Genomic DNA, 27,989 nt, shown 5'->3' with positions numbered 1-27,989 from the left:
CAGTCAGAACAGCATTATCAAGAATACAAAGCAACAATAAATGTTAGCAAGAGTGTGGGGAGAAATGTACTCTCACACACTGCTGGTGGGAATGCAAATTAGTGCAACTCTTCTGGAAAACAGTATTGATATTTCTTAGAAAACTTGGAATGGGAACACACTTTGACCCAGCTATCCTACTCCTCGGCATATACCCAAAGAACTTAAAATCAGCATTCTAGAGTGACACTGCCACTTCAATGTTTATAGCAGCTTAATTCACAATAGCAAAGCTATAGAATCAACTTAGGTGCCCTTCAACAGATGAATGGATGAAGAAAATGTTGTATATATACACAATGGAATATTACTCAGCCATAAAGAATAAAATTATTACATTTGCCAGTAAATGAAAAGAACTAAAGACTATCATGCTAAGAGAAATAAATCAATCCCAAGAAACCTAAGGCCAAAAATGTTCTCTCTGATATGTGAATGCTAACCCACAATAAGGGGAGGGGAATAGAAGTTCAGTGGATTAGATAAAGGGGAATGGAGGGAAAGGGGAATAGGAAAAACAATAGAGTGAATTGAACATAACTTTCTACTGTTCATATATGAATACACAACCAGTGAAACTCCACATTATGTACAACCACAAGAATGGGATCCTAATTAGAATAAGTTATATTTCATGTATGTATAATATATCAAAATACACTCTACTGCCATGTATATCTAAAAAGATCAAATAAAAGAAGAATGTGGGGCATTCATACTATTGAATATTGTTAGCCATTTAAAAAGAAGGAATTCCTCTCATTTACGACAACATGGATGTAACTGAATTTCATCATATTAAGTGAAATAAGCTAGGCACAGAAAGACAAGTACCCTATGATATCACTCATATATGGGATCTTAAAAATGTGACCAGAGGCAGGGGAGAGTTGGGAAGAGGGGAAAGCGGTTGATCAATATTTACTAAGCTATATTTAGGTAGCAGCCAGAAGTTCTGCTCTGCTCTTGTATAGATGGATGATGACAGATAACAAATACTACTGTATATTTTAAAAACCTAGAAGAAAAGATTTTAAATGTTTTTTACCATAAATAAATGATGATTGTTGAAGAATATTGAATTGTTTAAATACAATATGCATGTATTTAAATGTCATATGGTATCCCATGAATATGTACAGTTTTATGTATCAGTTAAAACAGATTTAAATAAAGTAAAAATATTTAAAAGAGTATTAAATGGAATATTTGTGCTTCATACATGCACTTTAAATATTAAAGGAATATCATGATATATAAGACATATATATAGTAATATATACCTACTAAAATATATCAGACTTCAATTTTTTTGCAGTGATGAAGATTGAACTTAGGCCCCTGTGCATGTTAGATAAGTGTTCCAACACTGAACTAAATCTCAACCCCCAGTTTCATATTTTTATGAGCCTTATTGTAATGAAGATGTTATTGTGTGCAAGTAGGATTTTTATGGTGACATAGATTTGTGCATGTATGCACTTTTTATGCATATATGTGTGTGTGATGGGCTTCATTTGAGATTTTTGTTAATAGCTTTTCATAACAATGTATTGATAAAATATAAAATGCTCTAAAGTTTCTTTTTCTTTTATGATCCCTTTTTGTCCTAACTTCACATGATTTTTGTAGCCAAACATGGGTTAATATTAGCATAAATACATTAGGGGGAAATATCTGTTAATGTAAATACTTATTGCTAAAAACAGAAACATCTTCCTTAGTTATATTGTATTCATATGAATGGAGGGGCATGCTCATATCCACAGGTTACCATATGAGATTTTTGTTCGCTCCAAATGAATGAATTGAGAGGAAAGCATTCACTTATTTGATTAGGCATTTGGCAGCATTGCTCTAGAGAAAAGTGCTTGTGTACTCTGCTGGAACAAACTGACTCCCCAAAAGCACTGAAAGCAGGGAAAAGACAAAGGAAGAAAGGTTGAGATATTCAACCTTGACTTTACAAATCCTTGACTTTAGAAATCAGATTGCCACAGGCCAGATGAGAAGACAGAGATGATGATCAGAAAAAGTCTCAAGAAGAAAAAGAATAAAAGCAAAACACGTTTTGAACAGCAGATACATCTAAGGGCAACTATGTAGATGCTCTGTAAAATCTCTCATGAGTTCATATTTTTGTTCAGAGATGTGCAAATAAAAAAGAAAATATGTACAACCAAGGACAAATACAAAATATTCTGTAGGAATATGGTCAGAAAGGTTAAGCACGAAATGTGCAGAGACCTATAAAAATGCTGAGGACAGACAAAAGGGCTTTGATAACTGTATTAAATACAAGAATAAAAAGGAGGACAAGAGAGGCCCTTTCCTACAGACATAATAACAGATGACAGAGAGAAATATAATGACTCAACCCTATTTTGTGTCCAACCTTTATAAGAAGAATAAATACCCTCGTATGGAACCCATTGAATAAATGTGGTTGAGAGTGAAATGAGGGCCAGTATTTGAAAAAGAATAATAAGAGCGTGCTAATGTGCTTTTTTAATGCTTTAAGCTTCTAGGCCAGATGAATTATATGCAAGGGAAATGGAAGAAGTTTCAGATGTAGTGATAAAGCCTGTTACTAATCTTTGAGAAATCATAGAAACTAAGAGTTATCAGAAGAACAGAAATGTACAAATGTTATTCTGATTTACGTTTTTCCAGAAATATGCGCAGTATAAATTCTTCCAATTACTAGAGTATTTTTGAAATTGATTCCCTCAATCTTTTAGATTATTAAACATATGCAGGAATTTAGCAAAATCTTACTAAATATAAGCAATTTCTTAGATTCAATAAAAGTAAATCATGCTGAGCTAATTTAATTGCCTTTGCTAAATAGATTGTTAGACTGGTAAACTAAGGAATTAACAGGAAACTAAAGGGACACCATATCTAGGTTTCACCAAGATGTGCCATTTTTTTCTACCATATAAGTATTTCCTTTGAAAAGCCATCAAACATTTGAAACTAATCTTTTAACCAAATGCCCCCCTTCCCCAACACTGAACTCTTTGAGGGCAAAAAAAAAAAATCAGTCTTATTTCCTAGTTCTTAGCACATAGTGGGTGCTCAATAGTGATTTGTTGAATAATAACATTATTATGGTGTGGATATGAGGTGTCACCCGCCAAAGCAGGAAGTGAAATAATTAGATTATCAGAGCTGTTAACTTAATGAATGGATTAATCCATTTGATTGATTAATAATTTGAATGAACTAACTGGGTAGCAACTGTACACAGGTGGAGCATGGCTAGAGGAAGTTAGGTCACTGGGGCATGCCTCTGGTGTTTACATTTTGTCCTTGATTCCTTGTCTTTCTGTCTCTCTGTCTCTGCTTCTCTCTCTCTCTCTCTCTCTCTCTCTCTCTCTCTCTCTCTCTCTCTCTCTCTCTCTCTCCTTTCTCTGCTTCCTGGCTGTCATGAGTTAAGTAGTTTTACTCCTCTATGTTCTTCCTTCATGGTGTTCTGCCTTCAGCCCAGAACAGTAGAATCAGCCATCTATGCACTGATACTTGAACTTTGGGATACAATAAACTTATCTTCCTACAAGTTGTTCTTGTCAGGTGTTTCGGTCACAGCCATAAAATGCTGACTAACACAAGCCTGCACACATTGATGCATTAACATGATTAAATGTGTTATGAATAAAAGTAAGTCATATGACAAATTTGTAGTTGGTTGAATGACTTTATTATAAAATTGTTCATCCAAGCATGGAGGACTCAGTGACATTGAAGGCTGAGGCAGGAGGATTATAACTTTGAGGCCAGTCTAAGCAACTTAATGAGGCACTCAGAAACTTAGCAAACCCTGTCTCAAAAAAAATGGCTGGGGATGTAGCTTAGTGGTTAAGGGCCCCTGGGTTCAATCTCCAGTGCCAAAATAAATAAGTAAGTAAGTAAATAAATCAATAATGTTGATTATCAGTCTTCTCCTTTGGAGAAGATAAAGTGGTAGACATTTTCATATCCCCCTACTAAGTACAATTAAAACCCTTGAATATTATGTATAAAATAAACATAAAGAGAAGATAGCAGATTAGCCATGAAACTCAAGACTCAAGGAACAATGTGATGGTGTGAGTTCCCTGGGCATTCTTTTTGCCTCATACATACCAGAATTAGGACAGAAAAAGATGACAGTCCCCAAATATGAAAAAAAAATGTCAAAATAAAGCTTCTTTCCTCCAAATCTGCCTTTTTTGTCAAGGACTAAGAAAGAGGCAGACTATTAAAATTTAAAAAATTTACAAAAAAACTGCTCTACTTTATTAAACTATAAAGATATATTTTGGTAATTTCCTAATAAAGAGCCTAAACTACCCTCACTATATAACGTTTTTATATAAGGTTCTCCAAACCATCTGCTGAACTGACGTCAGAGAAGGCTAAGTAGGGAGCCAGAAATTTGATCTCCGTTAGAAAATAGTGAAGCATATCTCCCTCCTCAGCCTGCCCACCCTAGCATGTTTGGATACCATATGAGGACTATGGAGTTCCATTCCCACCAGAAATAATGAGCTACCTTTTTCCTCCACACTGGAGTAGTATTGATGAAGGTCCAGAATTACTACCACTATAATGATGCCACGTATCCTTCCATTTCCATGGTGCTACAAGAGGTCATGTGAAGAGCCAGAACATCCACATATATTGAACAATAATGAGCAGACACCCTTAGTTTGAACAGAAAACCTACCAGAAAACATAAGTTTCAATCCTGAATTGACAGTAATAAGGAGTGTCACCATCCCCTGGCAGAGAGATATCAGAGAAAGCTAACAAAACCCAAAAGTTTAATAAAACACAAATTCTCATAAGAGTGTGCCTAAAATTCCTAGGTTTCATTAGAAAGTCCATTATCACATCAAGTACCAGTATATCAAACTGATAAAAGACAACAAATCAATACTAAACTCAAAATTAGAGATAAGACAGGATTATTTAACAAAGTTTTTTTGTTTGTTTATGTTTTTTATTTTTTTGGGGGGGGGGAGTTTAAGGGATTAAATCCAAAGGCACTTAACCAATGAACCACATCCAAGCCCTTTTTATTTTATTTTATTTTATTTTATTTTGAGATAGGGCCTTGCTAAGTTCCAGAGGCTGGCTTTAAATTTGTGATACATCCACCTCAGCCTATCAAGCCACTGGGAATACAGGTGTGTACCACCACACCCAACTTTGACAAATGTATCAAAGCAGCAATCATAAATATGCTAACAGAGTCAATTAAAAACTAAACACATTTAAAAATAGACTCACTAAGGAAATAGTCTCATTAGAATAGAAAATTGATATACAGAATAACCAAATGGAATTTTATAAGAGAAAAATACAAAAAACAAGACTGCATTGATAGGCTCAATAGTAGAATGGAAGGCCCAGTGCAAAGAATCAGTGAACATGAAAAAGAATAATAAAAATTACCTATTTTAAACAACAGAGGCAATATAGAACTGAAAACAAATGAAGAGAACTTCTGGAACCTGTGGGTCTATAGCACAAGACCTAACATCCATGTTTTCAGAATTCAAAAGAAAAGGAAAAAGTGGATAAGTCCGAAAGTGTACTTGCAGAAATAAAGATTAAAGAATTCAGCATGTAATCATGATAAAAACACTCAACAAGAAGAGATACTTATCAATCTGATTTTAAAAGTATGTATAATAAATCCACAGATAAAATTATATATAATTATTTTTTTGGAAAAATTTTAAGTTTTACTCTTAAGCTTAGGAATAAAACAAAATGTTCAATCTCATAACTTCTATTAAACATTGTCCTGAAGTTTCTAACTTGCACTATTAAGGAGAAAAATAAAATTAAACGTGTCTATATTGGAAAACTAGAAGTGAAACTATCTCTATTCCCAAATTGTATGATCTTGTATATGGGAAAAAATTGAGAATTACCCTAAAAAATATTAGAAGTAATGTACAAGCTCAGCAGTTGCAGGATACAAGATGAACATACAAAAAATCCACTGTGTTTCTATAAACATGTAATGGACAATATGAAAATGAAATTAAGTAAAAATTCATAATAAGATCCCCCAAATAATAAAATGCTTACAAAACTTTAGAAAGAAGTGGAAAATTTATGTACTGAAGACATTAAAATTCTGTTCAAAGAAATTAAAGAACAAAACAACTGGAAAGGTACCCCATATATACACACAATGGAAGGATTAATATTGTTAACATGTCAATATTCTTCAAATTTATCTGCAAATTTAATAAAATGCTTATTAGAATCCTATGTAGCCTTTAATACTATTTTTCTTTAGAAACTCAGGTGTATGAAAGAGCTCAGAAAATATTAAAAATTCATGTCGGCTCACTTTTTAACTTTCAGATTACTTTAACAATTAAGACTACTAACAGTACTAGTGAAAGGACATATAAAACAATTCAATATGATTGTGTCCAGAAATAAACACATTTTTAAACATCCATTTGATTTTTTCAAAAGTTTATAATTGGAACACAATTCATATAGTATGAAATGTGTCATTTTAACTATTTTTAAGTATATAGTTCAGTGCTATTAAACAAAACCATCATCATTCTCCATTCCCAGAACATTTTTTTACTTCTCAAACTGAAATTCTAAGTATTAATCAGTAACTCCTCATATCTTTCTTCATAAGTTCACTTCTTCTCTCTTTGAATTTGACTAATCTAGGTACCTTGGAATCAAGGAATATATGACTTCTTGTGACTGACTTATTTCATTTGAAGTATTGTTCTCAAGGTTTATCCATGATGTGTGACATGACAAAATGTTCTTTATTTTTAAGGGGGAATATATATATATATATATATATATATATATATATATATATATATATATATATATAATTTTATTTTAAGATAGGGTCTTGCTGAGTTCCTAAGGCTGGCTTTAAATTTGTGATCCATCTACCTCAGCCTACCAAGCCACTGGGAATACAGGTGTGTACCACCACTCAGGTGTATGAATATATGAAAAAATATATATATATATATGTGAACCTATGCAGGTTTGGTGTCAAGAATGGTGAAGTATATGAAAATGTTAGAAAAGGAAATGTTGAGAGAATGTATATTTAGCACAGGGCAGAAAATGGAGAGTGGGGGTATAGTAGTGATCTCCAAATATTTGAAGGAATGTCATGAGGAAAAGTGATTACAATCATTTCATTTGGTTTCAGAAAGAAAAACTAGAAGTAATGAGTAGAAGTTCATGATATATTTAAAATCAGTATAAGGAATAATATTTCTGACCATTAATGTTGTTTAATAAGAGGAAAGGGATGAGAGGGAGGTAGAAAAGGAGGGAAAGTGGAGGTACTACAAATTGAAATGGAACAAATTATGTGATATACATTTATGAATATGTCAAAAATAATGACTGATGCATGTCATCATAAGTTCTATTTCAGTGGAATTCCTTAAGGGATGATATAATAATTTTCTTCACTGAGTAGATGTTATTATATAAATGGATAACAGTGTTTCTCAAACTTCATAATAGATGCCATAAATAAAGAACCTTCAGCAATGGGACTTGACTTTGTATCATGTCCTCTTCCTCCTCCTTTTTTTGTGGTACTGTTTCTTTCCTTTCTCCCCCACCCCTTTCTCTCTGTCTCACATTGAATTCAAGAGAAGCACACTGCCATTGAGCTACATCCCCAGCCCTTGTATCTTTTTAATAGCATAAGAGATTCTGATATAGATGGTTCACAGTGCCAATTTGAGAAACATACACTAATTTATTATCAAATAGTATTTTGTAGAATTCTATGCTTCTTCTGATGTGAAGAAAATAATTTGGTTGCTATAAGGAAATGATGAAATTTTAATCTGAAATTTATGTTAACAAAAATATTTTAAAACCACTCATCCAATAATATAACTCTAATGCATGAAAAATAGTCTTACTCTGTGAAGCAACTATGTTAGTCTTCAAAAAATGCCAGGTAATTATACAGAATACTGTGTGCAATTTTGAAATGATAATCATTCTTGGTTTGGGGGATCAGAAGGGCTTTAATTGGCAACATTGATTAATAGCAACCGACTGTATTGTTTAATGTCCTGAAAATCCTCGATTTATTTTAAACTCTTAACATATCCTAAAGACATTCTTTTTTAAAAGGCATTTAGTATAACCACCATTATTTGAATTATTATAGAACAAATAACTACTGGCAGGTAAATTATTAAGAAGAAATTAAACATTGCCAGAGAGTTTTAAAAGACCTTTTGATTTCCTTTCCTTTAAATTTACAAAAGAAAAGCAACTAAGGAATTGAAAATGAAACATGAATACTAACACATTACTGATTCTCTTGCTATTTGGAAAAATCCCATTCTTTATATTCCACTGCATGTACTTTCTCATCACCATTAGAGCTTAAATCAAGGGAAAAATAATTTCTCCCAGTGTATGTAGAAAAATACTTAATTAACATTCAGGAAAAAAATAGCCTGAAAAGAAGTTAGTTTTGTCTTTCTGTGCATGTAATTGTTTGAGTATTTAGTATCACTATTTTTGCTCATACTTATTCACTTTTACAAGATATAAAGAAGAGTCATTTATCAGGTGTCCTCCCTTCTAATTCCAAAGGGACTCACCTGCCCGCCAATATTTCCAAAGCTAATTTTCTCTGCTTCTACTTTTGCTAATTGCTAGGTGGTTGCTAATGCAATAAATAAATGTGTCAATGATTTCTGAAGGCATCATCCTCAAAGGAATGACCAATGGGTAGAACTTTTGACTCCGTTTTAAGTCAATGGAATGAAGAATTCTAAATAAGCAGATTCTATTGGTTTTTCAAGACACACGATATACCAGTGTTCCTCCACTGGTTACTCTATTGGTTGATTTGATGAGTCATATCTTTTTGTGTAAGTGCTCTGTCTTGGGCATAAGTCCTTTCCTATGCCTGGCACCTTGGTATCTGTGTGTGGTGGTGATCATTTCTGTGATTGTAAGAAAGTGCCATGGATTGTCACAAATGCTGAGGACTTTCTGTGATTCCTTTCCTTACTTATTAAACAAGAAATCTCATCCCCTAGAGAAAGAAAGAGAATTTCAGGCATCAAGCCCATGACTGCATGATCTTTTGTCAAATTGGTTTGGGCTACTGAATTAATGTTGCAACCAAAGACAGACACTTCCTCCAGAGTCATCAACAGTTCAAAAAGGGTTGAATCTATCCCCAAAGCTGAGCAACTGAACAGTCGCAAGAGAAAATTCTTACCCAAGAGAATGAAATAGAATGTGTCATTTTTTGGATGATCTTTTATAGGGTGATCAAGAGGCTTTCATTTAGTGAATACATTTGCTCACTCAGTTTTGGAGAGTCGCCCTTCATTTATTCTTTCCCTTTGGAAGTACTTTCGAGTGCAAATTACTGCTATCAGAAGCCTTGAACTGAGAGGCTATTATTCTCCTTGCTCAGATTAAATTAATTTTGAACAGTTTAATGCAGCATGTCCGAGCTGCAAGTCCAAGTGGTGTCAAATCTATTTCTCTGCTTTTTTAAGCTGCACCTTCAAGGGCAGTATGATTCATGGTGAATGTGTTCTTCTAATGTCTTGCTAAGCGTTATTATTTTCTTTCATTTGCAAGTCATGAGGCTACAAATGTTAACCATTCTCCTCCTAACATTGTATAAAGAATGCATGATTTAAGCCAGGCTGATTTTCCAAAAGGGTGCTTATTACATTTACTTGCTTTACAAATGAAATAAAGAAAAAATACTCTGGATCAAAGCAAGAAGTTTAAAAAGCTAATGAAACATTAGAAAGAGAACTGCTTTGAGAAACACTGCAACATCATCACTGTTGTGTTAAAAAGGAATTATCTTGATCTAGGTCTATGTAATAAAATAAAGGGGTTTTAATGATTGGCTATATAATTCTGTTTGTGTTTTTGCAGAGTTGCAAGAAAAAAAAAGGGTATAAATCTACTTATCTTCTCTCTTCCAGTTCAGGCAATCTACTGACTCTCCAGTATTCACTCTATCTAATGTGTCATTGAAATGTAGTAATGAAGTTTTCTCTGTGTTATTGTACAGCAAACCATGAAAAGAATGCCAATCGATTAATGACAGAGTAGAAGATGTACTTCAAGCAGTTAGATGTTTCAAAACCTATCAACCTTGTGTGTACATAAAGTACTTAAAGTGTACAACTTAAGACAGTCTTTTCTATAGCTCTAATCACCAGTCCTATGGATTAAGCAAATTAATGTTTTAAAAGTCTTGTATGAAGATTAATGAAAATACTATATTGCAATCTTCCTTTGGTGTGTGTATATGGAGGAAGATCAAGGATCTTGTCCTTTACAAAGCTGGATAAGCACTTTGGTCCTATTATACTGTTTTACAGTTGAAATACACTTACTTGAACTTATTGACTTAAGAGAAATAGTTATGCACAGCCCAAAATATAAACATAATAATAACATACTTTAATGATTATATTGCTAAGAAACATTTAAGCGTTTCATCTTTTATATAAAACTTCAGGATTCTGTAAACCATGAAGACTTACCTGGGATGTGGATACCATATCTAAAGAGAGAGGACATATTGTTTAATAACATACAGAAGTGGCCAAAAAATACAAGAGATGGAGCTGGGGATGAGGAGAAGTGAAACTAGAGAGGATATCATATGAGTACAGAGTACAGAGAACTGAAATCCAAATCCATAAGATAAATGAAAGGGGATGTAACTATGCATCAAAAGGTTTTGTTCATTAAATGCTAGAATAGTAGAGTTAACTAGGTTGACTTTGTAGTTTGAAGACAGTTGCAGTTAAAATACTGGAAATGACTTTGTTCAAATCCTAATTTCCCCATTTCTTAGCTACATTAACTTGGGAAAATTATTTAAATACTCAGTACCTCAGTTTTCTCCATTGTAAATGGGAATCAATCATAGTAAGACCTATCATAAATTTATTGAAATGATTAAATAATTTAATATATGTAAGGTGCTTAACACTATGTTTAGCTCAATGGTAATTATCATGTCAATATTAGTATTACTTTTGAAAAAAAATTAAGACTGATGCAAAATTATATCCAACATCTGGAAATCATTTACCCTATAAGATAATAGAGAAAAGAAGCATGAGATTCTTCCACAGGATATAAAGAATAAAACCTCCATAACTAATTATTAAAGTTAGAAACGTTTCTATAAATTTGTTGCTGATATCAATAATAAACACCATTTTTCCTGCCACTCTGAGCCTAAGTTTTGTAGAATATTATATGGCTTTGTGTAAGTTCTTTATGTTATAATGTAAATTGAATTACACGAGGAATCAGTAGGCCTAGCTTTTTTGTATTGACTTTGGCATTTAGATGTTAAAACTTTGGGGAACTAACTCGAGTTTATAGTTCCTTAAATGCAAAATGTGAATAACTAGACTTTCCTCCTATACAGTGTGTTATTGTGAAGTTCAAATTAAGTAAATGTTAAAGGATTTTGTAGATGATGACATGCTCTACAAATACGAGGCATTATTCTCTTTTTTTCTGTCACAATATCTAATAAAAGAAAGTGTGTCATCCCTGGGTGATATAATCTCTGTTTATTATTTACCTAATCCCACTTGAGCACTTTGAAGTCCTTATCTTATTTTACTTCCTTGCAGAAATTAACCCTCCTCAACAATTCACTTCTTGAAACTTTCCTATCAGCTATTCCCAGACATTACTTTTTGTTGCTTTCATTCTTATTTTTCTTAGTATCCCTCCTCAGTCTTTTGCCATCATTTCTCTTGCTGCACCCACTGTGTAAATAATTCAACTTTTATTTCTTAGTTTATACCTTGTCCATGGGTGATGGCAAAACATTTCAAATTATATGCATTTGTCAGGGTCCTCCAGAGAAATACAACTAATAGAATGTGAATATATAGAGAATTTGGTTCATGTGATTACAGAGGCTGGCAAGTCCAAATTCTCTTGAGTGAGCCAGAGGACTACACACTGGGGGAACTAATGCTGTAGTTCCAATATGAAGTCTGTCTGTTATAGAACCAAGAAGAGCCAATTCAGATAAATCTGAAGGAAATCTACTGGGTAATTCTCTCTTGCTTACAGGAGGCGGATCTTTATGTTCTATTCAAGTCTTCAACTGATTGATTGAGGCCCAGTCACATTGTGAAGGGCAAGTCAAAACTCAAAGACTACCAATTTAGATGTTCATCTCACACAAAAACAACCTCACAGAAACATCCAGAATAATGTTTGAGTAAATCTGGGCACCCTGTGGCCCACCTAATTTTGTTACTGCAGGTTACCAGTGACAATGAGTTATGCTTCCCCAGATGTGAAGATTGAACACCTGGGAAATGCCAAGACAGGCATAGAAAACAAGTTTTATTTAAAGAATAGTAACAGACTTCTTCAGAAAGAAGGGGCCTAGAGCTGGATATCTCTGGGAGGGGGAAAATTTTGTCCTTTTTATAATTTCCAGGTTTTTACTTCTCATGTCCCCTCCCTTTATCCCCCCCCCCTGGCCCCGCCCATGTGGCTAAGAAGTGGGGATGGGGCAATTCAAAGAGAGCTGCCCAGGGAATACTCATTAATAATTCCCTGCTGGGAGGGACAGTGGGGGGTGACTTTTTGGTTATGGGTTAGGAGGGATGTGTCCTGAAGGTATTAACATTCCCTTCCCCTTAGAACTAGCTTCCATCTTCCCAACCCTATTCAGCTTCCATTTTCCTGACAGACTTGATTCATCTATCTACACTAACTGCCTGAACTTTGTTTTGGTTTCAATGTGACACATAAAATTAACCATCACATTGAATAATGACAAGACTCTTGAATTGTTACCTTTAGGGTAGACTCCTTTATCCTGAATCTTACAATCCAGTTGCATCTGAATATTTCCATCTGGATGTTCTTCAGGCACATACATCTTGTTCAAAATTGAATTCAGTGTCTCCCTCTCTCCATTCATCTACACATAAAATCCCTGGATCTCTTCTCATATTCCCATTCTCGAAAAATTATTTAGAAAACTCAGTTTTTGGAAGTGCTGGTAGTCAAACAAAGTTTCTTGTGCATTCCAGACAAATGCTGTACTACTGAAAGACACCCTTTCAGCTATGAGTCAGAAATCATAGGGTCATCTTTCACTTTCCTCACTCCCTAATACATAATCATCAAGTGCTATAGATTTTATTTCCTAAATTATTCTCTGATCATGTATACGTTTTCATTATTTTTTTCACTTCCTCAATTCAAGCCCACACTATCTGGATTATCCTTCTTACTTATTAGTTTGTTATTGTATCTAACATTTATCCCATCTCATCTTTATTATCTTAAATCAAATATTGTTAAATCATCTTTAAATTTAAAGTTGCTTATTCACTCCTTTTTAATAATGGGATAAAGCAACAGTTTTTACCTTCTATACAGGCTTTCATGATCTAAATTTAGCACAGTGACAGTTGCTTTTTAACCAATGATAGCTTTATCCTCATTCTTATCTGCCTTTTCTGTAGATAAGATTTAGTAAAATGTCCATTTGTAGAATTAACCCCACTTCCTAACAGTACTCAGTCCAAAACAAGCCTTTGATTCTTTAGACAATCTAGGATATCACTCATGCAAAGCCCAAATAATATAATAAACTCTTCCTAATACCTTCTTACTAAAAGCACTGCAATGAATAATAATACCAACTTGTTCATTTATTGGTATATTTCTGGTGGTATTTGGCTGAAGGACTTAAGCAACACAGTAAGCTATTACTGAGAACTTTTATAAAAATTAAATTTAATTCTAGTTAAAATTTAATAGAAAGGTATATAATTTAGGATGAACACTTTTGTGAAGTGAGCAGTCAGTCATTGACTGATGAGTCTTATAAGCTTGTATTTCTGCTTATTAAGTTTGCTTAAAGTGAGGCTATACTTATGTTTGAATTCAGTTCAATAAATGGCTGGAAATAACCACCTGTAAAACTTTCTCATTTTCTTACAAACTTGTTGCAATGCTATTACTCATATGGGAAAATAGGAAGATTAAGTTATAGGGTCATATGTGTCTCTTTCCCCTAGGATAACAACTCAAATATTACACAAAATACAAATCAAACACTGGATCAGTCAAAATGAAATGAATACAGTGATTCTCAATGCAACTAATGCTATTTTTCCAAAAGAAGAGAATTCACTTCAAAAATTCTTTAAAAAACCCTTGAAGCCTTTATATATAGAATACAATGCTACACTTTTTTTTTTTTTTTTTTTTTTTTTTTTTGGAAAAAGGAAAAAGAAGATTACTGCTTTGCTAACAAAGGAGAAACACAGGGGACTCCTGCCCCAAAGACTGTGATTCTTCCCATCAGCAGGAACAGGGTGCTTTTAAATGGTTATTCAAGGTCTATATTCCATGTATTTTCTGTTGGAGTTGTAATTCACTTGTTAATTTGGGAAATTAGTCATTTCTGAAATCTTCTGGTACCATTCCCAAAGTCTGGATTACTTCTTTCCTATGGTGGGTGTGTACTCAAGGACAGATAAAGCTGCCTAAAATGGGGAAGAAAGGTAATTTTGTTTCACTTGAGATTAGGGAGGGGGAGACATTAGGGAGAAGCAGGGAGAGAGGAAGAGAAAGAAACAAGTCCATTTTAAAAATAAGTCACAGTGGCAGAGTAGCAAAGGCTACATTCAAAGTATATGAACCAGCTTTACATTTTCCCACTGTCGATTTGTACATTCCATTTGTATGGAAAAATGGGCAAGCTGCTTCCTGCTAAATGGGAGCAAAGTTGGGGGAAGTAACCCAAAGTCCTTGTTCTCTGTCAGGTGGTGAGTGGACAGTTAAGGGTGTTCAGCATCAGAGCAGTCCAGAGGTCCACAGTGGCAGATGGCAGGTGACTGGACAAGGCATACACAGGGCAGGGACAGTGCTACGTTTTTAGTTTTAAATCAATGAATAACTTTATTAACATTTATATTCATGAACTATACTAGATTCTAATATATGTGTCATGTTTTTTGCTAGTAAGTGATGTGAGTTATTAGTAGATAAATTGCTGAGAGAATTAGTATACACTATATAAATTAATTTATTCTGATAAGAGTATTGTGTTCATTAGTTTTGCATTGCTGTGATCAAAATACCCGACATAACAACTTAAAGGAGAAAAGATTTATTTGGTTCATTTTTTCAGAGGTATAAGTCCATGGTTGCCTGGCTCCATTGCTTTGGGCCTGAGGTGAGAAAGAATATTATGGTGGAAGGGCGTGGTAAAGGAAAAGATGAAAAGGCTTAGTTTATCACAGCTGAAGGGGGGGGGGGGTAGAGGGGACACAGAGACATAGAGACAGAAAGAGAGAAAGACAGACAGAAGAGAAGGAGTAGGAGAAGAAAATAAATTCTTTCAGGGAACAGCCCCATGACCTACTTCCTTCAGTGAGGTCCTACTTCCCATTAGTGCATTTAGCCATCAGTGGATTGAGACCAGAGACCTCATGATCCCAAAAGCCTCACCGCTGAACACATGAGACTTTGAGGGCATTCCAAATCCAAACCATAACAAATATGTATATATTATTTATCTTTAATTATTACGCTTATACATATTCTTAAGGAAAATATTCCCCAAAGTGCTCAGTCAATGAATATACAGAACTCATGATAGCCATACCAGCTAATTCTGTCCAAGAAATGCCAAGTAATAGTGTATTAAACTGGTCCTTAAATCTTGATTCCAGTGGCCAGCCCCTTTGAGTAGACATCAGTCTTGAGTACAATAAAAAAAACTCTACAATTGGATAAATATAATTTTAAACTTGTAAAAATTATGGTAAGAAGACACATAGCACAGAACTTACCATCTTACCCATATTTCAGTTGATCCATCACATTGTTCTGCAACAGATATCTGGAACTTTAATATTGCAAGACTAAAACTCTATACTCACTAAAAATAACTCCTCTTTTACTCCTCTCCCCAGCTTCAAAATGTTTTCACTACTCCATATTTCTATTAATTTTACATCAGATTACATATACTTGAAATCATGCAGTATTTGACTTCTTGTGACTGGTATAGTTCACTTTGCATAATGTTCTCAAAAGTTCAACCATGATGTAGCATATGTCAGAATTTCCTTAAATTTTAAATCTGAATGCTATTTATTGAATCTATATAGCACACTTTGTCAATTCATTTATACATGGACATTTGAAATGTTCTATCTCTTGGCTATTGTAAATAACAATACTTTAAACATGGGTGCACAAATACCTCATTGAGACATTGTTTTCAATTCTTTTGAATATAAACAAAGAATTGAGATTGCTGGATCATATGGTAGCTTCGTTTTTAGTTTTTTTTTTTTTGGAATTGATATAGTTTTGAATTCCAAAAGAGTAAAGGAATCAAATATGAAATACAATCCTTGGAATATTCCTCAGGAAATGAGCTACAATTTTTTTCTTAAAGTTAGGAAATATATAGCTTCAAAAACTTTAAGTGGAAAGGATCTAAGGCTGGGATATAAAAATGAAAATGGAAACTAGAAACATAGCCATTGAGGTAAATACTTGGAAAGCAAATACACTATGATGATTTCTTCAGGGGTTTGACTGTCTAAGTACAAACGTGTATTCTTCATACATTATAATAGCCATTATTTTGTTTCTTTGGCTTTTCATTTCTATTCTTCCCTTCCAAAAGAATGACAATACCTTTTTAAAAAAATGAAGGTGTGGTTTTAGGCAGCAAAATATTTTATTTGCTGTATTCATACTATTATAGGTGACAATCATGTTGTTGATTATGTGTGCTTGTATGTATTCTATTACATTAACTATTTTCTAAAAATGGTGAAATTATAATTTAGCTCCTTTTTACCCCTCTATATCTAACCTCATAATTTTAAGTGTATTTATTTAAATTATATAAATGATTTTTAAAAGACATGGGTATCACCAGTCTTAATGAAGTATATCTAAATATTTTTTTCATTATTTTAGAAATTTAAATAAAACAAAATTATACATATATATATATATATATATATATATATATATATACACATATACAACATATATGATATTTAAGGAACACAGAATTATATCAGCTATTGTTATTTATTTATTTATTTATTTAATTTGGTTCTTGAGATTGAACCCTGGGGTGCTTAACCAATGAGCCACATCCCCAGCCATTTTTTAATACTTTATATAGATACAGGGTCTCACTGAGTAACTTAGGGACTCACTAAGTTGCTGAGGCTGGCTTTGCACTCACAATCCTCCTACTTCAGACTCCTGAGCCACTGGGATTATAGGTGTATTCAACCATGTGCAGCTTGTCATTTCTTAAATATGGTATTATATAGTGTTATGTCAAGGTTAACTATTTTTAAAAAAGAATCAGTGAATAAACAAGTAAATATTTAATCACAAATATAAAACATTGCTTTTTGAAAGAAGCACAGAAGATGATTTTCCCAATATGGAACATGAAATTTTTGATGGTCGCATGGAAAATCAGGAAGAGGGTGATCATAGTGGGTATTTAAGATTATGAAATGATATGGAGACTTTTATAGCTGATCATAATCTTTTTTTTTTAAAAGAGAGAGGGAGAGAGAGAGAGAGAGAGAGAGAGAGAGAATTTTAATATTTATTTTTTAGTATTCGGCGGACACAACATCTCTGTTTGTATGTGGTGCTGAGGATCGAACCTGGGCCGCACGCATGGCAGGCGAGCGCGCTACCGCTTGAGCCACATCCCCAGCCCACTGATCATAATCTTAATTAAATAGCATATGACTCAAGAGCAAATCAAAAACAGATACAGAATTCTATAACAATCAGAAGTCAAAATAAGAAAAAAATCATTATGAAAATCTGATATGTAAGGAATGGAAAATAAATAATCATTATATGACATACTTGGATATTTGATATCTCTAAAATATTTGGGGCAAGATATATGTGTCATTTATTTTCTCTAATGCACATGAGTTTTTGAAACTTTGAATTCTCTCCTAAATTAATTTACTTTATTCTGACACCTGGTTAGCAAGATGAATAACATAGAATCCTAGGTTAAATTAAATAAGGTGAATAATTTTGTAGTTTTTCCATATGCTGGAACTTATTGTAGCTACAAATTCTTTTTACATGTATTAGAAAGAACCTGTAAAAATGTCCAACTACTTGGTAAATCCTTCATTGTGCATACTGTCTATCATGGTTTAAATATGAGGTTTTCCCAAAAAAGCTCATGTGTGAGACAATGCAAGGAGGTTTAGAAGTAAAATCACTGGTTATGAGAGTCTTAACCTAACCAGTGAATTAATCCTCTGGTAGGGATTAACTGAATGGTCAATGTTGAGTGGCATCTCTCTCTGCTTCCTGGTTATGATGTTTTGAGTCACTTCCCTCTACCACACACTTGTGCCATGATGGTCTGCCTCCTCTTGAGCCCTGAGGAATGAAGCTGGTGTCTATGGACTGAGATCATGAGCCCCAAGTAAACTTTTCCTCCTCTAAAATTGTTCTTGTCAGGTCTCTTGATCACAGCAACAAAAAAAACTGACTAAAATGCTGTCATCACTTATGTTAGAAAAAGTTATTTAAGAATATTTTTTAATTTCTGATTTACTTTTCAATTACTTATGACTAACTTATTCGTCATTGATGCTAATTGATACTCATAAATAAACAAATTCATATGTTTGGTAATATGTATATATCTTTGTACATACATTTATATGTGTACAAACATATTTATGTACATGAACATCTTATATAAACATCCTATAGATCTGAGATACACACACACACACACACACACACACACACACACACACACACACTCACATCCTTACAGAGATTTAGGGACATCAATAATCTATTGAATCACTATCTTCTCTTGGGAAGTTCTAGTTTTGGTTTTAGCTAAGATGTATAAATTCAGATTTCAGTTTTATTCAGAGGACAGTGCTAGTTTGAAAACAAACAATAAACCTAGGTAATATTATGCCATAATGTAAGGTATTTTTGTTCTTTTTGGTAAGTTTCATTTTGAAAACTAAGTTTTAATTGTCCTTATCATTTTAATAGCATTCGTTGATTTTATGAATCTAAAATAAATATATGGAGGCTGGGGTTGTGGCTTAGCAATAGAGTGCTCACCTAGCATGTGCAAGGCCCTGAGTTCGATCCTCAGCACCACATAAAAATAAAATAAAATGTTTTGTGTCCAATCACAACTAAAGAAATAAATATAAAAAATATGTTAATAGTTGAGAATTGAGAAAATAAAGAAAATCATAATGAGAAAATAAGAATCTTTATCCCGTCACCCAGAGACAATAACAATGACCATATCCTACTATTCATTTTTCTATACACATTTGACATGATTGCATGCAATTTTTGATAAACTATTTTCACAATAGTTCATGCAATATAAAGAAGCATTATAGTATTCTATGGCATTAACATACTAGATTTTAGCAGACATTTATTTAGTATTAAAATGTTTCATATTATAAATGTTGACATTTTGAATAAACCTATAAATCATTATACACATCTATGAATCTTTTCTTACAGAAATAGCTAGAAGGAAATTTGATTTTCTAAAGGATAGTAACATTTGGGAACATTTACTTGCTTTGTAGAAAGGACATGAATTTGTGCTCCTAAGAGCAATGTACAAAATATGTTTATACTCACAGTAGGAACAACCTTGAGTGGTATTGTATTGTTAATATTGGGAAATTTAAAATGTTTTTTATTGCTTTAATTTATATTTTTTGATATTAGTGAAGTTCATTCAATGCTCATTTAATAATTATGTTCCTATTCTTGTTTAACACTATCTTCCAGAAACCATTCAAAATAAATATATGTGTGCAATATATATAACATAAAATGCCACGACACGTGACTAAGTCATTCAGGGTCACTCCAGGTGAATTTAGGTTGGCAGAAATGACCACAATGAGAAAAAGAAAATACTTTTTTGGGGGGATTCTTCAGCGATGGCTCCTCTGCTCCAGCTCCCACAAGGGAGGCAGAAAAAAAAGAGGAGGAGGACACTTGAAGCCCCTATTTTATTGAGGGGAAGACACTCAAGAAAGTTCCACCCCATGAGGCAAGGAGTTCAGGTTTCAGGGGGTTGAGTCTAGCTTCAAGATGTCTTGTGGTCAGCAGATTGACTGACATCTTGAAGGCCACACCCATCTCAGGTGCTGTGTGGGGATTATAGGCAGAGGAAGAGGAAAGTGCACAAATGTGCATAGGCCAGACAGAGTAGCAACATCAGTCCATTCTGCTCATGTGCTCAAAATGCTCACAGCTCACACTCACAGCCCATGGCTGATCCACGACAATATAACATAACATATTGTAACATATCATATTTACTTGCCAAGTAAGCTATGTGATCTTATATTTAAATACCTTATATTTAATATACATTATACTAATTTTACTTTATATGTATATGTATATGTTACAATTTGTTTCATGATAACCAGATAAACTGGGTATATTTTTGTTGCCCTGTTTTCTAGATGAGGGACATGAAATAAAATTTGCCTGTATCTTGTCAAGATCACATAGCTTACTTGCAAATGAATGCTATTTCTGGGGTTGGGATTTTGAATCAATGTAGAGTCTGACCCAGAGTTTGAACTTGTAGTGCTAAAATATAATGCCTTCTTTTTTTAGTTAATTGATTTTATTTTTTAAATACGCGACAGTGGAATGCATTACAATTCTTATTACACTATAGACCACGATTTTTCATATCTTTGTATATAAAGTATGTTCACACCAATTCACGTCTTTATACATGTACTTCATTTTTTTGCCTTATAATTCTTATTACACATATATACCACAATTTTTCATATCTCTGTTTGTATATAAAGTGTATTGACACCCAATTCGTGTCTTCATACATACTTTGGGTAATGATGTCCATCACATTCCACCATGCTTGCTAATCCCCTGCCCCCTCCCTTCCACTCCCACCCCTCTCCCCTATCTAGAATTCATCTATTCCTCCCATGCTCCACATCCTTACCCCAAAATGAGTCAGCCTCCTTATATCAGAGAAGACATTCTACATTTGTTTTTTTTAGGATTGACTAACTTCACTTAGCATTATTTTCTTCAATGCTATCCATCTTCAATGCCATCCATTTACCTGCAAATGCCATGATTTTATTCTCTTTTATCGCTGAGTAAAATTCCATTGTGTATATATGCCACATTTTTTTATCCATTCATCTATTGAAGGGCATCTAGGTTGGTTCTACGGTTTACCTATTGTGAATTGTGCTGCTATAAACATTGATCTGGCTGTGTCCCTGTAATATGCTGTTTATAACTCCTTTGGGTATAGTCTGAACAGAGGAATAGCTGGGTCAAATAGTGGTTCCATTCCCAGATTTCCAAGGACTCTCCATACTGCTTTCCATATTGGCTGTACCAATTTGCAGTCCCACCAGCAGTGTATGAGTGTACCCTTTTCCCCACATCCTCGCCATTGTTTGTCTTCATAATAGCTGCCATTCTGACTGGAGTGAGATGGTATCTTAGAGTAATTTTGATTTGCATTTCTCTGATTGTTAGAGATGATGAGCATTTTTTCATATATTTGTTGATTGATTGTATATCCTTTTCTGAGAAGTGTCTGTTCAGGTTCTTGGCTCATTTGTTGATTAGGTTATTTGTTTTTTCAGTGCTTAGCTTTTTGAGTTCTTTATATACCCTAGAGATTAGTGCTCTATCTGATGTGTGAGGGGTAAAAATTTGCTCCCAGGATATAGGCTCTCCGTTCACCTCACGGATTATTTCTTTTGCTGAGAAGAAACTTTTTCATTTGATTCCATCCCATTTATTGATTCTTTGTTTTAATTCATGTGCTATAGGAATCTTATTAAGGAAGTTGGGGCCTAATCCCACATGATGAAGATTAGGGCCTACTTTTTCTTCTATCAGATGCAGAGTATAATGCCTTTTTATAAATTTATTGAACACTACTAACTAAGCATTGTTCTCATCTTGAGTTCAAACATTGAACCAAGTCAGACAGAGCAGTTCCCAATATTATATTAATTATTAAACTGAAATTTTAATGTAAACTATGTATGCTAATCAAGTGTCTATGAAAGCATGTAATTGAGGCCAAACTTGGAATAAATAATCATTGGACCTTTCTTTAAGGAAAGAAACTTTAAACAGCAAAATTAACGCCAAACTAATGTCATATTTTATTTCATTTTTCTGAATTTTTGAACATGTTACTTTTTTTGGAATGTATTTCTACTCCTTACTGATTGAAGTAAACCTCTCTGTATACTAGGAATTAAGTTATACCTGTCATGTGTAACAAGTATTCTTCAAAGTTTTGTTAATTAGGTTTTTGATGTTCAGAAATGAATCTGGCTCTATATCATGTATTTTGTTCCACTCGATCACTTTGTTTGCTTTTTCTGACCAATACTATTTTGATTTTAATGGCTTTAAATAATTTTTATATGGTAATGTGTTTCTATTTTATTAATTTTTTTCAAAATATTTCTGGCATATATAGTTTGAAATGCCATGTGTGGTTTTGATATAAAAAAATGTATTTGTCATATATAGTTCGGATCTAAGTGATAAAGAATAGGGGCTGGGGTTGTGGTTCAGGGGTAGAGCGCTCACCTAGCAAGTGTGAGGCCCTGGGTTCGAGCCTCAGCACCACATAAAAATAAATAAATAAATAAAGGTATTGTGTCCAACTACAACTAAATAATAAATATTAAAAAAAGATAAAGAATATGTGTCTGAAATATTTATGTATCTACCTGTCTATCTATTTATCTATCTAGTTTAGATCTAAACTGTGCCAGATTTACAAACATTCTTTCATGTAAAATACATAATAATTACATATAAAATATATGTCCTACAAATAAACTATAGAATCATTTTATATAGACATGGACTAAAGTCAATTGAGATGTTTATTAATATTTCATTAAATTTATAAATTAATTTGGGAAGACTTCACATCTAGGTGGGTGCAGTGGCACACACCTGTAATCCCAGTGACTTGGGTAGATGAGGCAGGGGGATCACAACTTCAAAGCCAGCCTCAGCAACTTAGTGAGGCCCTGAGCAACTTAGCAAGACCCTGTGTCAAAATAAAAAATAAAATGGGTTGGGCTTGTTGCTCAGTGGTTAAGCACTGGGATTAATCCCTGGTACCAAAAGAATTCCACCAAACTTTGCATCTATTTACAACTTATTTTGTGTCCTTAAAGTAAGCTTACAGTCTTTTTACTTAGGTCTTGAACATTTCTTGCCAAGTTTATTTACAGCTACTTAATATTCTTTGGTGCTTTTATTCATGAGTTATTTTTTATGTTATTTAGCTATAATATCATTGTCATAAGCTAGTGGTTCTCAATTGAGATGATTCTTGTACCATAGAGAATATTTAAAATATCTAGATATATTTCTGGTCCTAATTGTACAAGGGGGTACTATGGGCATCACAATGCAAATATCTTTAAATGCAGAAGACAATACTCTAAAACAAATTATTGTCTGATCCAAATGCTAATTCTGTTGAGACTGAGAACACCTGTATAAGAGATAACTATTATTTTACTTTGAAAATTTTAATTTTAATACTTACAGTTTACTGAACTATCTCATTAATTTTATTTTACTCTTTATCTAGAATTATTCATGTAGACTGCAGTATCGTTATTAATACATGTCCCCTTATCTCCAATATTTGAATCTCATTTTGTTTATCTGACTATAGTGAGCAGAACTACTAAAATATTAAATAATTATGGTACCTAAAAATCATTTTGTCTCCTTCCTGTTTTTAATGGGAAAATCTCTGCTTCAAGGTTTTCTAAATAGTGTTTCACAGAAAGTGTTCCAATCAGATAGTTCCCTTTAAAGAGTATCTGTGGAAGTCCTACATATCATATCCTTCTCCATGAATGTCACATTTTTATTAGTATATTAAAGGAACACTTTTAAAAGATTTTGGAGTGGGCTGGGGATTTGGCTCAAGCGGTAGCGTGCTCGCCTGGCATGTGTGCGGCCCGGGTTTGATCCTCAGCACCACATACAAACAAAGATGTTGTGTCCGCCAAAAACTAAAAAATAAATATTAAAAATTCTCCCTCTCTCTCTCTCTCTCTCTAAAAAAAAAAATAAAATAAAAATATTTTAGAGTCCAGCAGTTCCAAGTCTTGTTAATACATTAAAATAAACTTCTGGAACTTTAAAAAAAATACCCAAAACTAGAGTATATTTTCAAAAATCTCTCAATGTGATTCTTATATACGGCCTGGTTTGAAAACCATTGTTTTTGCTTCTCAACATTAAACATGAAGCTGGTTGTTGGTTTGAGATAAATAATTGTAACGTGTCACATATGATAAATTTTGCTTCTCTTTAAACAAGAGGTTTTAAAATCAGAAATGCCCATTTGCAGTTCATTTTCTATTACTTTTAGTAAGCAATATTCTCCATGCTGTTTTCTGATCTCAGATTCTTCATTTGTAACTACTTGCTTTGGCTTCATGAATGCAATGTTCTTTTCAGTCTCTTAGAAAATAGAAACTAAACATTTTCTCATGTTTCTCCCCAAACGACTGTGAAGAAGTATCTTTAGTCTGATTCTTGAAGTGAACCCATTTTTCTAATCTGCAGTACTTCATAAATCCATCCATATTCTTCTATTTTCTCACTTGGGAGAAATACACAGATGTGTTAGTTTATGCTTATAATGCCTGCTTAAATGGCTTACCCACTATACCTTTTCTCTTGAACAAGATATAATTTGTTAGGAAGGATACCTTCCTTCTTCACATACTCTCTGTCAGTTAGGGTTATTAGAAGGGGTAGGTCAAGGTATATTATATTTGCTTCCTATATTTACATTTATCTGATTATTGACAAAGGTGGCAAAAATATAAGTTGGAGAAATAATAGCCTTTTTTTAATGCATGATGTTGTGGAAAACGAAAATCCACATGCAGAAAAGAAAACTGGATTCTTATTACTCACGTTGTACAAAAGTCAAATCAAAATGGATCAAAGACTTAGGAATTACACCAGAAACATTATAACTGCTAGAAGAAAACTTCATCAAAGTAGCAGAATATAAAATTAACACCCATAAATAAATTACATTCCTATACACTAATTATGAATCAGCTGATAGAGAAATCAGGAAAACTCTTCCATTCACAATAGCCTCAAAAAATAGAATATTTGGGAATCAAACTATCAAAAGAACAAAACTGAAGAAGACCTCATAAAATGGAAAGACCTCCCATGTTCTTGGATAAGCAAAATTAATTTTATCAAGATGGCCATACTACCAAAAGCATTATGCAGATTTAATGCAATTCCTATTAAGATCCCAATGATGTTCTTCACAGAAATAGAAAAAGCAGTCATAAAATTTATTTGAAAAATAAGAGGCCCAAAATAGCCAAAGCAATCCTCAGCAAGAAAAGTAATGCAGGAGGCATCACAATATAAAATCTTAAATTATACTACAGAGCAACAGTAACAAAATAACATGGTATTGGCAAAAATATTGAAGACCAATAGAACAGAATAGAGGACACAGACACATACCCACATAAATACAGTTATCTCATTCTAGACAAAGTTGCCAAAAACATACACTGGAAAAAATAGTGCTGGACAAATTGGAAATCTACAGGTACTGGATTGAAAATGAACCCTTATGTCTCACCTGCAGAAAACTCAACTCAAAGTGGGTCAAGGACCTTGGAATTAGACCAAAGACCCTGCACCTACTAAAAAAAAAAAAAAAAAAAAAAAAAGTAGACCCAACTCTCCATCATGTTGGCTTAGGAACTGACTTCCTCAATAAGACTCCTAAGGTGTAAGAATTAATATCAAGAATCAATAAGTGGGATGGCATCAGACTAAATAACTTCTTCACAGCAAAAGAAACAAGAACATGAACAGAGAGCCTACAGAATAAGAGAAAAAAAAATTGTCACCTGAACCTCAGATACAGCATTAATTTTCAGGATATATAAAGAACTAAAAACAAATATTCCACACAAAAAAAAGTCAAATAACCCAATCAATAAATGGACAAAAGGAATTGAACAGGCACTTCACAGAAGAAGAAATATGAATGGTGAATAAATATGTGAAAAAGTGTTCAGTATCTCTAGCAATTTTAGAAATATAAATTAAAACTACATTGAGATTTCATCTCACTTCAGTCAGAATAGCAATTACCAATAATGTAAGTAATAATAAATTTTGGTGAGGATGTATGGAAAAAGTTCACTGATACGATGCTGGTGGGACTGCAAATTGGTGCAATACCTCTGGAAAGCAGTATGGAGATTTCTTAGAAAACATGGAATGGAACCACCATTTGACCCAGTTATCCCATTTGTCTGCTTATACCCAAAGGACTTAAAAATCAGCATACTATAATGACCAAGCCACATCAATGTTTATAGCAGCTCAATTTACAATAGCCAAGCTATGGAAACAACCGAGGTGCCCTTCAACAGATGAATGGATGAAGAAAATGTGATACACACACACACACACACACACACACACACACACACACACACACATATGGAATATTACTCAGCCTTAAAGAAGAATAAAAATATGGTATTTGCTGATAAATGGATGGAATTGGAGAATGTCATGCTGAGTGAAATAAGCCAGTCCCAGGAAAGCAAAGATACCTGATTCTGGGACTGCAGATGAGAATACACAAGATAATTCTGGAGGATAAGGAAGTGATAGAGGAAGCAGGCGCTCCAGGGCAAGCGCAAAGGTCTGGAGGAGACTCTGCAAAACCTGCAAGCGCACTATGAAGAGAAGGTGCTAAGGCGAGGACCCCAGGGCCGACTCATGGAGGAATGCAAAGGCGCAGATGAGGCGGCGCTGGCCCGCGCTGAGCTGGAAAAGCTTATCGACAGTCAGATGGATGAAATCGCTTTTCTGAAAAAAGTGCTGCCGAGCTGCAGGCGCAGATCCAGTATGCACAGATCTCGGTGGAGATGGACGTGTTCTCCAAGCCCGACCTCTCCACAGCGCTCAAGGACATCCGCGCGCAATATGAGAAGCTGGCCGCCAAGAACATGTAGAGTCGCTTCGCTGGAGCTGCCAAGGACAAGGTGTCCGACAGCCATCGCTTACTCAAGGCCAAAACCCTCGATTGAAGCGCCGAGGTATGAACGAAGCTTTTGAGAAGCAGCTGCAGGAGCTAGAGCACAAGCTTAACGCTGACATCAGTGCTATGCAGGACACAATCAACAAAATAGAAAACGAACTGAGAACCACAAAGAGTGAAATGGCCCGTTACCTAAAAGAATACCAAGACCTCCTCAACGTGAAGATGGCTTTGGATATTGAGACTGCAGCTTACAGGAAACTCTTGGAAGGCTAGGAGACCCGGCTCAGTTTCACCAGCGTGGGCAGCTTAACCATCCGCTACTCCCAGGCTCCAGGTCTTTGGCGGATCTGTCTAAGGAGGTCTGCAGACCAGCTCCTACTTGATGTCCGCCTGCTCCTTCCCCTCTTACTACACCAGCCACGTACAGGAAGAGCAGATCGAGGTGGAGGAGACCATCGAGGCTGCCAAGGCCGAGGAAGCCAAGGACGAGCCGCCCTCTGAAGGGGAAGCTGAAGAGGAGGAGAAGGAAAAGGAAGAGGGTGAGGAAGAGGAGGGAGCCAAAGAGGAAGAAGCTGCCAAGGAAGAATCTGAAGAAGCAAAAGAGGAAGAAGAAGGAGGAGGTGAAGGTGAAGAAGGAGAAGAAACCAAAGAAGCTGAAGAGGAGGAGAAGAAAGAAAAAGGTGCTGGGGAGGAGCAAGCAATCAAGAAGAAAGATTGA

At 34.2% G+C, this 27,989-nt stretch overlaps 1 pseudogene; it reads left to right on the top strand.

Moving 5' to 3' along the window:
* The first annotated feature begins 812 nt into the window (after window positions 1-812).
* Window positions 813-27,989, top strand: LOC143638669 (neurofilament light polypeptide pseudogene; annotated as a pseudogene).

Source organism: Callospermophilus lateralis, chromosome X, assembly GCF_048772815.1.
Source record: "Callospermophilus lateralis isolate mCalLat2 chromosome X, mCalLat2.hap1, whole genome shotgun sequence".
NCBI lineage: Eukaryota > Metazoa > Chordata > Mammalia > Rodentia > Sciuridae > Callospermophilus > Callospermophilus lateralis.
Note: the sequence above shows the minus strand (reverse complement) of the source record. Positions and strands in the feature narration are given on the sequence as shown.